Source organism: Lissotriton vulgaris, chromosome 8 (assembly GCF_964263255.1).
Source record: "Lissotriton vulgaris chromosome 8, aLisVul1.2, whole genome shotgun sequence".
In the NCBI taxonomy this organism is placed as follows: Eukaryota; Metazoa; Chordata; class Amphibia; order Caudata; family Salamandridae; genus Lissotriton; species Lissotriton vulgaris.
This window is the reverse complement of record NC_141696.1, coordinates 1,285,498,636-1,285,511,314: the sequence shown is the minus strand read 5'-3', so window position 1 is coordinate 1,285,511,314 and position 12,679 is coordinate 1,285,498,636. Positions and strand designations below refer to the sequence as shown.

The window sequence follows — 12,679 nt, the reverse complement described above, 5'->3', positions numbered from 1 at the left end:
GTACAGGATGCTACTTAGAACAGCCTGGCCAACCCTCCATTCTCAACTGGAAGAGTTTGAGTAGTTAATGATCTGTAAGTGTATTTTTTTTAATATTCATTTAAGTGTCCCTGCATTTTGACAGTGGCGGCCTGTCATCTGTTCACTTTGAGCTTGTTCTAGCCTTCCATGTTGTATTCAACATGTGTTTGTCGTATGTTATGAAATGATTGCAAGATTTTCAATTTCTAAGTTGAATGTATAGTAGCAGATTTGTTTGGCTAGACTAAACAACTACATGCTTACAACTTAACAGTTAAACTACAACTTTAACATGGGGGGGCATGATGGCGGATTCATCTTAACGCTGCTCCACCACCCATGCCCATTATCCGTTACTTTTCTGCACCCGGGAGCGACATCCAGGCATAATCGAAGCCCTTTCCACCTGTCTGAGTAAACTGTACTGCCCACGTGCAGAGGAATAACTTGCAGTGGCCTGGCTGCCATTGCTGTAACCTGATGGCCTATGGCGAGAGGCATGGAGTGACTAGGGACCGCAGGTGACGGTAGACTCCGTCAGATCGAAGGCTACATTGACGCCAGGTGGTGCTAAGGACAGACGAGAGGCGCTGGGCGAAATCGCCGCGAGCTGCCTGGATGCCGCCCATGAGGCATGTCCTGGTGACTGTGGAACTGAGGAGACCGAGGCGCATCGAAAAGGGCCGCGGCTGAGGTCTGCATGAGAAGTGAAGTGGCCCTAGGCTTGGCGCCGGCTCCTCCCCTGCCTGCTCCTGACAGAGCCCTCCTGCTACATTTGGAATGCACTCACCGGCTGACTCCCTGAACTGAGGCGGCTAAAATAGAGTGTGTTGCAGATGCGCTGCTGTCTTGCAGCAGGGTGGCTGTGACATGCTGGAGGAGGCTGCGACTGAGACCTGGGCACAACTTGAGGTGGGTCTGTGCCTAGATGATGAACCTTTTCCCCCCCGATTCGCGCTCTCTGTGTGTGCAGATGAGGATCGATCGGGACCTACCGTCACACCTGGAATATTCTTTGTTGCGGGCTTCCTGACCGGTAGGGCTTACGAACGAACTACAGGTGCCCTGTGAGTATTTGCAGTTTTTTCTACAGCTGGTTGATGGATCTCATGGGTAAACCCAAGCTGGCCAGGGCCTGGATTTTTCACCTTGGGGCCACCATCTGAAGATTGGACACTGGGGAGATATCCCTGTGAGGATCATCGTCCATTTAGCCACAGTGCTGCTGCACAGCAACTATTCCCTCCCATTGACAATGCAATTACTTTGCACTTTGTGCTGCCTTGTGTTGCATTGACTGATACTGGCTGCTATTGACTAATATTACGCCTGCAGTGCCACATTCTCACCTGCACATAGTGGTATTGTCCCCCTGGCTATTGTGACTCTCTATACTTTTGGGGACCTCACAGCACAGAGCAACGTGTACTGTAGTACAACAAGGCTATCTGGCGTGTAGCGGCAATTGAATCTGTACATTGAATACGGACCCTAATGTGCACGCTGTCAGTGCTAAGGATACAGACAAACAATGGTCCAATTGGAAAAAGCAACAAGAGGCATTGGAGAACTAAATATATCAAAAGATCTCCTACCACTATATGGAGAAGTAGAACAATTTTGTATATTCAATCCACAGTCACGAGATTAGGGCAGCAGACAAGATTTAAAAAATAGAAGATTAGGACACATACATATAATTACATTTCTGAAACTTTAGTTATATCACTTATAAGTCAGTCTCAAACAACATTAGTATTTACACATTGTATCGAAAACTCTGAGCTCCGCAAATGGATAAAGTGATAAAGATGAGTGCTCCGAAAAGATGCTCATGTGGATAAGGAGTGGAAAATGTAAAAGAAAAAAGGGGGGCCTTTAGACCATTTCACAAATCACATTATTGTACATGGAAGCCTTTCTGGTATATAATTTCTATATCACATATTTTGCATTTGGAACTGATCCAGTTGTTAAGTTACTATTGTCACTCTCCACAAATATCCAAACGATCCAGGCATAATGAAAGAGTGTCGACGTTGTGACCCAACACTTCGGGAGGGAAAGGAGCCACTGAATGTCTCAAATGCGGGTCTTTATCAGTTCTAGGAAGGTGAAAGAGTGACCTGGATGCCAAAGTCATCCAACTGAGAAAATAGACCTGTTGAGTGGAAGAAAGGCTGGACCACGCGGCTAAGCTGAATTTGAAGGCGTGTGTTCTCCCCATTATGGTCACTGTTATGACTATATATTAAAGTAGAGATTTTTCACCCATCAGAGTATAGCCTATGAGCCCTTCTGCTTCATGGAATTATCCAGGTATATTTTCTCTTGATATATTCAGTTCCCCTATGCTTTTTCCGATTTGACCATTGTTTGTCTGTATCATAAGTTACCCAGGTCCTTCGGGTAATTTTGGGTTACCCCATTGTTCCTTGACTACTAAGTCACTGCTAAGGAGGTGAACACACGAATAGCTGCTGGAACAACAGAGGTGTCACAAAGATGGGTCGCGCACGTAGCACTAGCTCCAGGGCCTCCTCATTCTCTTTGTCAACAGTGGACTCCCAGAGCCAGCCCTCTCCCCCTGGGGATAGATTTGCTGCAGTATTGGAGGCTATTGAGCGCTCTTGTGTCTCACTGAATCTAAAATCGATAATGTGGTGGCGGATCTCATCCTGATTCACCCTGACCACAGAAAGCTGACTGACTGAGTAGCAGGCAAGGAACAGACACTCTCAGTGAAGCAACCAGTCACTGAATTGGTGGATAAGCAGCTGTGAGACTGTGAAGCCAGGATTCAACCCCTGGAGGACAGAGTGGAGGATGCAGAGGGATGCTCGAGGTGCAATAATGTTCACCTCATTGGCCTCCCAGAGGGAGATGAGAGCCAAGATGCAGTGGCATTCATTGAGCGGTAGCTCAGGGAACTAATGCCAGAATCCTCCCTTTCATCATACTTCACTATTGAGAGGGCACACTGCATTCCCTCGAGGTGACCTGATCCAGGCTCTGGTCCCCGGCCGTTCATTTTCAAAGTCCCGCACTCCCAGAACAAAGACTCAATATTATGTGAAACTCAGAGGCTTCAGGAAGTCAGAACGCAAAAATACCAGTGTGATGTTGTTTCCTGAGTATACCCTAGGACTACAACACCAACACAGTTCTTTTCTAGCAGTAAAGTAGCAGCTCAGACGACTGGATATCCAGTGCTTCTTACCCTTCCCAGCGAGACTATGTGTAGTGGCCGGAGGTGAAAAAATGTTCTTCAACACACCGCAGGAGAGCTGGGACTGGTTAGAGGCATCTGGGTAGTTTTGAGGTCCCTGTCCGAGTGGCAGGAGAAGAGAACAGAGTACTGTGGGTAAAGCGCCTGGGCCACGCTGACACCAGGGAAAATGACATCCGGCCAATCAGATAGCTGTACCGAACTTGGAGCAAATCATCAGGTAGCGCAAACAAGCTGTTCGGGAGGCAGAATGGATCTCTGACCCTACTAATGGCTCCGATAGGGGTGCAGTATCCAATCGATCGTCTGGAGACAAGGAATCTTCAGTAGCCTGCCCATCGGATACCAACTCGACAATTTTGCCAGACATCACACCACAGATGTCAGATGACATTATTTGAGATGTAATCTGTCACCAACTACTGCACGTCCTCTGCTGTTCTCGTAATTTACTATTCACATGTACCTCTGGATCTGCATATTGTCTCTGATTGAGGAGGGTTGGTTCTGGGGGCGGCGGGCGGGAGGCTCTCTACTCCTCTGAGCGGAGGACCCCAAAGGGTCTTGTCACTTGATTCATGACCAGTGCTTAATTTGAGCTGGTGGTGCCTGGTTCTCGGCACCAGCACTTAAATGTCAACACAGAGGCTCGTGACAGTCTGCCACAAGTTGGTGCTGTCTGGCTAATTTAGAGATGAGCACAAATTCATTTAATTATTAATTCAATGTACATTAAAAATTACTATTACCTGCCACCCAAGCCTTTTTTATAGCTTTGGGGGCCTGAAATAGTCAACATTGTCACACCTGTAAGAGTGTGATGGTTAGTTGTTGTGTTGTTACTATTATTGACAACATGGCGGGACAATGTGTGGTATTTACTGCAATGGCATCCTGACAAGAGCCCTGGCACTTATTTATTTACAATGTAGGCACTGTTCATGACTAGAATGTTTCCTGGGATTTCACATTATCTTAACAGTGTTGGGGGAAGCTATTTTTAATTGCTCTAGGCAGCCACTAACCCTCTTACCCATATTTCTGAAGGGATCATTCTGTTCAACAAAGTTTGAGACTTGGTTTGGACAGCACTTTTTTAAGGCCCGTTTTTTTGGTATAGAACATATGCCATGTTGGCACAAGCTTAAATATTAGGTTGTTTAGATTCTGCTACGCACACTCCTTGCGGATCCTCGTCCTAGTTTTACAATGTAGTCAAATGTACACTCTCAGATTTAGGTGTTTCACACTCTACCACACAGGCATAGCATGACACCTCAATGTATTATCACCTGGAATGTTCGTGGTCTGTGTACCCCGTCCTGTCAATACGCAGTATACTTGTATCTCAAAAGCCCAAATTGCCTTATTGCAAGAATTAACCTAACGCACTCAGAAGCATCTAAACTGTAACGCAGATGGAGGGGGCAAGCTTTTGCCACAAATTTATGCCTGTGGTGTGTTAATCTGGATTCGCCCGGGTACTCTTTTCTTGGCAGAGGAGGTGATAAAAGACACCGAGGGCATGTACATTTTTATCAGATGAAGGCTCGATGGTCGTGACCTCCTGTTGGGCAATATCTATGCTCCTAATATTGATCAGGGCTCTTTCCTACAGTCGCTGTCACAGATACTCACTAAGTGGTGTGACCTACTGTGGTTGATAGGAGGAGACTTTTTTTTTTCTTTTTTCAAAACCTTTATTATACCTTCACAGATTTACACAGCGGTTTGCCTACAACCCAAAGGGCCGGCCGCTAATAAATGAGCATTGGAAGTCATGTATATAGAAAGTCCTTGTTATATTCATGCTGCTAAGGACAAAAGGTGTTACATACGGTCGGGTGAAAGGTATACAATCAATATCATGCTGCAAGTCAGTTAAGGTTTTAGTTTTTTTGTTTTTTATGAAATTAACAAAAATAACAATCAGGAAATCACAATGCGGTCATCTAGAATAGTAGTGCAGTTTAGCCGTATGAAAGGTCCCATGACAGTACGTGCTGCTATGTGTTGTCAGGAGTTCAGGCCAAAATGAAAGGAGGCAACATCCCTACATCTATGTGTACCTGCATAACGTCCCTACTCTCCCTCTACCCCTTAACCTGCCCCCCCCCCCTCATCATCCGACTCCAACTGATCATCCTCTGGCAGAGGGTCACAAATTTCACCGCGGTACACATTCCATGGGGACCATATCTTATTCCACTTTCCAGGGCATGCGCGGCTCAAGTAGACCGCCCTCTCTGTCACCATCATCTTGTCCATATTCATATACCACTGCGACTTCGTCGGTAGTTCTGCCGCCCCCCAACGCTGGGCAATATCTCTCTTAGCCACTATCATGCCCAATGTGGCCCAAAGTTGGCCGCATCTGGACAGGTCAGTCGGTCCCCACACATTTAAAAGACATAGCCTCGGTTCTGGGAGAAGTGAGGTCTCTAGAGTCTGAGACACAGTGCGTAGTATTTGTCTCCAGTAATGTTGTATGCGTGGGCAGTCCCAGAGTGTGTGGAAAAAGGACCCCTCCTCCCCACAGCCACAGAGACAGAAGGGATGTTGTATTCTGTGGATGCGATGTAAGAGTGTTCTCGTGTAATATACTCTGTGGAGGACCTTAAGCTGTACAAGTCTTAGCCTAGCTGGGATGCCCACCTCCTTAGGGGATGCCAGCGCCTCATTCCATTCGTGTTCGTCTAGGGCGTCCACCTCCCCTTCCCACCTATCTTTCAGGGGGGCCAACCAGTCAGGCAAGTTATTCAGGAGTTTACGGTAAGTCAGTGATGTCGCTCTTTGTAACATAAAGTCAGTTAGAAGTCGATCTTCCAGCGGAGATGATTCTGGCAGAACCGACCCGGAGGGGATGGCTGCAAGCAATGCATGGAGTATCTGAACGTAGCGGTATGCTTCGTGTGGACCCAGTTCATATAGTTCCTTCAGACGGTCGAATGAAATGACTTCACCCCGTTCCCACATGTCGCCCACTGTGGATATCCCGATGGAATCCCAGTGGGAGAAGCCCCTACTGCATCTCAGGTTTCCCAAGGCACGGGTGTCCCAAAGTGGGGTGAGCTTGGTAATCTTCCCCTTCCAGCCCAATGCGGCCAGTGCTGCATACCATATCGACACAGTAAGTTTGGTAGGCCCCGTTAACGTTCTCACTTTACGTTGGTCGTAAAGCGGGGCCAGCATGTTGTTGGCGCCTGGAACGCTGGGTCAGTCTGTGAGACATGTATCCACTGGTTAATGGGCTTAAGATGTGCCGCCCAATAATACAGGTGAAGATTCGGCAACGCAATTCCGCCATCATACCAGCCCCTGTGTAGCTTGGCTTGCGCTATACGTGCCGGGCGATTGCCCCAAAGCAGACCGGAGACAACTGCTGCCACCTTCTTAAAGTATACCGGCGCCACCGGAAAAGGCGTGTTTTCTAGTATATATAGAAAACGTGGCAAAGACATCATTTTATATAACGCTGCTTTTCCCAGCATTGTTTTTTTTTTTTTTTTTTAAATTTTTGGAATTACATCACTTTCAGGGAGAGACAACAAAAAGTCGCTAAGAGCTGGAAGCAGTATTGAATGAAGGGACGGCGGGATGTACACCGATACCACAGTTAGGGGGCGACCTTCCCCTTGCCCCTGCAAGGCTGCGAAGCACCCCTGACCATCTGTTTTCGTGCCCAGCGGCATGAATTGTGAGGATTTTTTAAGCAAAATACCAGTTCCCCGAGAGCCCGATGTAAATTCCGAATGTGCTACCATCTTGTACCCTCTCCTATCTAAGGCATTAGTGGCCCCCCCCTCGTCAAGTGTGTCTCCTGCAAGAGCGCCAGTTGGGGTTTTTGCCTCTTTAACGCATTTAGTACCAGACCGCGCTTCACCTTATCCCCAAGCCCCCTCACGTTCCACGAGAGTATTCTAAGAGAGGAACCTCCCGACTGTGACTCAGCGTTCCTCACGTGACTTAGCTGCTCAGTCGCCATTCCCAATCATGCAGACACATACAAACAATTGTAAAAGGATCAGTCGTACCTGTAGGCCTATTCTATCAGCTCTAGCACACATACAGCGAGTACTCATTCCTGACCAACATATTGAATTTCCAACCAAAAACCAACCTTCCCCCCCCCCACCCATTCCCTCCCTGCCTCCCTGCTTAACGGACCTTCAACTGCCTGCCTCCCCAACTTAGCAGAGCGCTTAACCCATCCCAAAAACAGAGTACTTGCAGGTTGGGGGAGAGTGTCTCCCCAAGCAGGCGGCTTCCCTGCATCCTTCGGAGTATCCAGGCCGGCGTCCAATAACGACCTGTGTGTGTATTCAATCAGGGAGTCTGTGTTCAAGCCATGCATGGGCTGGCCATGATATATTCCCCCGGCTGCCGCAGATAGATCCGGTGTCGGTGATTGGCTCGTGCCTCTTCTATCCGAAGTTTGTGAGCCGGTCCGACTATCGTTTTGGTGTCTGTGATGCATTCTGTCGGACTTGCGTTCTACTGTGCGCCAGCCTTTGAGCCAGTCCCTTGCCGCCTCAGGGGAGTAAAAAAACCAGACTTTCTTATCGGCGACCACCCGTAGCCGAGCCGGAAACAGCATGGAGTATGGTAATTCCTGCTCACGCAATGTCTTCTTCATTTCCAAAAAAGTTCTTCTCCGTCGCGTTACCTCCGCCGTGTAATCCGGGAAAAAGGATATGTGCGAGTTTTGAATTTGAATGGCTGGTGCCACTCTGGCCGCCTGGAGGATGATGTCGCGGTCCCTAAAGTTAAAAAGTCTCGCCAGGATCGGGCGCGGTGAGGCCCCTGGTTTCGGTGTTCCTCCTGGTACTCTGTGGGCCCGTTCCACGGTGAAGAAGTTCGAGAGACCGTTTGGGGCCAGCTGGTTCTTGATCAAGTCCTCCACATATAAATCCATAGCTCCCGTGGTTTCAGATTCCGGGACACCCAAAATGCGAACGTTGTTTCGTCGGGAGCGTCCTTCATGATCGTCCAGCTTTTCCTTGAGCAACTTATTGTCGGCCTGCAATTTCTCCATTTCCACCTGCAAGTCTGAGACGTCCTCCACCAAAGATTTAGCGACTACCTCCACTTGCTTCACCCTTTCGCTCATCTTCTGGAGGTCCGCACGTATCAAAGTTGCTCCCACCGTTGCCTGTACTTGGGCCAAAGCGTTCAATATGTCCTCCAAAGTAGCCTTCTTCACTCCCTCGCCTTCAGAGCCTTTGCCCAGGGATTTGCGCTGTTCCGTTTGGGAGAGTGATTGTTTCTCATAGGCAAATTTATCAAGCTTAGCTTGGGTGGAGGTATTTCTGGACCCTTTGCCCGCCATGTTACCACTCCGGTACTTTTAGCCTGTGGCGGTCCCTTGGAACGGGAGCGCCCGTGGTGAGCGGACTGCAGGGTCGTCCGAGTTGCAGCAGCGTCAATCTCCGTAGTCGTTTGGCTACCCACGGCCGGGTCCGCACTCTGTACTGCAGTCGTGCTGATTGCTCAAGATCTAGTTCCAATAGTATGGTACAGGACGCCCGGCCTTGCAAACGAGAAGGTTCGTGCCCACAGCGTCGGGTGTGATAGAAAATGGCGTCGACTACGCACTCACTTTTCAGGCTTCAGTGGCAATTAGCAGCGCCGCCTTCCACAACAAAGTCTTGTCTTCGGAGCAAAATGTACAGCCCTTATGTGATCTTTAAGGAGCTTCAAACTTCTATCGCCTCATCGCGGGTCTGTACTCGCTGCGGGCACTTCCGGTTAACAGCGCCGACGAGGCTCCACTTCCGCCCAGGCAGCTCCCAAACCAGTCGCCGCGGCTGTATTCACGCGACCAGGCCGCACCCAGAGGTCACCGTTTCCTCCCGTTCCTGGGGCACCGATACTCCCAAAGTTCTCCTCCAAGTGCCGTTCGGTCACCGGGCCTTGGACATCTCGTCTGGGTTCGTTTTTGTGCGGATAGGCATGCGGATTGATGCGGAAAGCCGCCTTACTCCGGGAGCCTCTCTAGTTTGCTGCCGCCATCATCGGCTGCTAGCCACGCCCCCAGGAGGAGACTTTAATAGCGTCTTAGATAAGGGCTTAGATCACTCCTTCCCCTCCTACAGGGTATGAGCCTCTGCTAATGTCTCTACGTTGAGGGACTGGACACAGCAGTGTGTACTAGTGAACATATGGAGATTCCACAAGTATACTCTAGTTACTACCACCCATATGCATTACATGTTTGACTAGACAGAATTCCGAGCACACCCAACCTACTACTCTCCATCATAAGTCGATTACTAGGGTCGCACCCATTCAGACCACAGTGCGCAATACAGAACTGTTGCCTGGGTCATCCGACCTTCCCCGGTTCCGTACCCGGTGCTTACAGCCTGCCATGCTGGAGGAGGCCCCCTTTCCGCAACTCCCTCACTACCGCTATTATTGAGTATTTTGAGCATAACACTTGCACAGCCTAATCGGCTCAGGTAGAATGGGATGCACTTAAAGTGACATGGAGGGGATGCTGCCTGGTCTGGATTGTGGTATGCAGAAGCAAGTAGAAGATGAACTGTTGAAGGTGGAGTGAACTCTGTTGGCCCTTGAGATGCTCTCTCCTGCCATACCTTTTGTGATTCGGATCTCACTGCAGTGAAAAAAACACATACAACTCTACTCGAGCGACTGCGATGCCTGAATTACGTGGCCCACTCAGCCAGGATACATGGGACAGCTGACTTTTTGAGATCCCTTCTTATCTGGTTGATTTCCCAGGAATGACCAGTGCGACCCATCACTGCACTGAGGTCTCCTAGAGCCGATTTGCGCTATACACAACATGAAATTCATGAGGAGATGGTACTCCATTACGCGTCGCTTTACAAATCAGCACTGAAGGCGCCTGAATCATACATCAGCTCTTTCTTGGCCCTAGATAAACCCTTAGATCTTGATGCTCTCATCACCTCTGCTGAGATCCGGGGTACGATGCACGCCCTTGCCACTGGGAAGGTGCCGGGCCAAGATGGCTTCCAATCTGAATTCTATAAAGCATATGCAGATCTTCTTATCCCGCACCTTCAACGGGTGTATGACGAGGCGCTCCTTTCTTCCCACCTCCCGGACTCTCACTGCGAGGCTACACTTGTCTCCTTACCTAAACCAGATAGAGATGCTACCCAGTTGGGCTCCTAGCGCCGGCCGGCGTTACTAAATGCGGATTACAAAATCTTGGCTGAGGTGTTAGTGGAGAGACAGACTGGCACCATTAGTACCCTCTTTGATACATGGTACCCAGAACGGGTTTGTCTTTTAATTTGCAGCGTCTATTTTCACTAGTGCAAAACACTCCTCATGCCTGGCCACAATTGGGTTGTTTAGTACGGGATCTAGAAAAGGCATTTGACACTGTTGAGAGACCCTACCAGAAGAGGCAGCTGGAGGCTCAGTGGGTGTGAACCCATCAGCCAGGAAGGAGGCAGATCTCGTGGCTCCAACAGCCTTACAACAACCAGAGGTGTCAATGAGCAGCCCTAAACATATGGGCCTACACCCACCTCCATAACTCCTTAGGCCCACATACAGCACCTGGAGCTGCACAGGAATCATCTCCACCTCCCAGGGCCTGCACAGAAGAACACCAGTATTTAATGGGCACTTCAGCCCTCAGCAACCCACAGCTCTCTTGTTCAGCCCATTACCGTGCTCCTGAATATTTGTCCTCGGCTGCTGTCAAGGAATTCCAGAGGCCAATTGAAGAGGGTCAGGAAGCAATCTCACTGGATACCTGGGGCTCAGTTGGAATGGTTTGGATTCTCCACAAGACAGTCATTGAACAGCTCTCAATACATGTGGTTTCAGGATTTACTATCTGCCTCCCTAACCCCCTACTCCTCAATTTCTGTTGTCTCATTTTCCAGTCAGTCTGTCATCCCTTTTTCCCCTGCTAACACGGCTACCTTTCTCCCATGGTGTATCTGGTGGTGCCATGGTCATCGATTTAATGTCATGATCGTTGTGATGAAGACAGAATGAGGATGGCCAGGAACCTTTAGCCCGAAGCCAGGAGTATTGCTCAGACACATCTTCCAACTTAGCGGGAATTACTTTATGATGTTTTTGGACACTGGACTGTTTATTGGGCTATTTATTGATTTTTTGTTTTCATTGTTCCCTTAGTATATAGACTTCTTCCCTTGAAGTTTCCTGTTAGTTTTTTTATTTATTATTATTTGCCCAACCACCACCAAGTTTGCTTTTCCCTTCTGCTTTATGACTGCATTTTATTAACATTTACCTTTTCGCAAGGGCAATTTTTATACAGGAACTTATAACCTCATCTCTCCAATGGCAAAAACAAATGCAGTATAGAGATGCCCTCAGTTCTCCCCGGGGGGAGGAGGAGATGGTGGCTGGGGCCATTGGCACCTCCGCCAGGAGCAATGGCCGACGGCCCAAATGGATCAATGGAGCTACTCTTGTGTTCTGGTTCATCTGATTTTTGGGGGAGAGGCCATAACTATTGAGGAGTTGCTAGAATTGCTAGGGAATCCATGGTGTGCTAGTCAGAGCCTTCCTCACTGTCAGGGGTCCCCTGGAGAGGGGACAGTAGCTCATCCTACTCTGCCGCTGTGGGTCTCTTCCATAAGAAACATAAATTGTCTATTCTAAAATGACTCTTCATGAAAACTTAAGTTTAATACAAGATCCAAGACATAAACTTCTCCCATGGAGATAGACAAAAAGACGAAATTGCTTTCTTCAACCAAAACAGCTCTTTAATGATGCCCTGAAGAAGTCCTTCTGGACGAAACTCATTGGCTACTGTTGATCTTAATTTTAATGGAAGAAGACTGAGGACATGAATAAAGCTATTTTTTTTCAAAATACACCTTATGAAGAATTTGTGTCATTTAAACTGCTCTTTGAACTTCATGAGTTCTGTGCAGTATGATTACAATCAAATAATACCATGGACCATCAGCCAGGAAGGAGGCAGACCTCGTGGCTCCAACCGCCTATAACAACCAGAGGTGTCAGATGAGCAGCCCTAAAAATATGGGCCTACACCCAGCTCCTTCCTAACTCCTTAGGCCCACATAACCACCTGGAGCTGTACAGGCATCATCTCCACCTCCCGGGGCCTGCCCAGAAGAACACCAGCATTTAATGGACACTTCAGCCCTCAACACCCCAAAGCTCTCTTGTGCAGCCCACTACCGTGCTCCTGAATATTTGTCCTTGGCTGCTGTCAAGGAACTCCAGATGCCAATTGGAGAGGGTCAGGAAGCAATCTCACTGGATATACGGGCTCAGTTGATCGAGTGCTGAACCGTATTAATAGATTAATGTTGGAATTTCTTTTTCCATTTTTTGAAAGTTGAAAGAGGTTGAACTTTTGTGAGTTTTCGATTACCTTTCCCTATGTTAGGGTGAGGTGCGTTGGAATATTGCCTC

General features: G+C 48.4%; 1 protein-coding gene across 1 annotated transcript in view; it reads right to left on the bottom strand.

Moving 5' to 3' along the window:
- Positions 1-12,679, bottom strand: part of GJA3 (gap junction protein alpha 3) — a 257,445-nt gene that overhangs the window by 21,399 nt on the left and 223,367 nt on the right. The gene's annotated exons all lie outside the window — the stretch shown is intronic.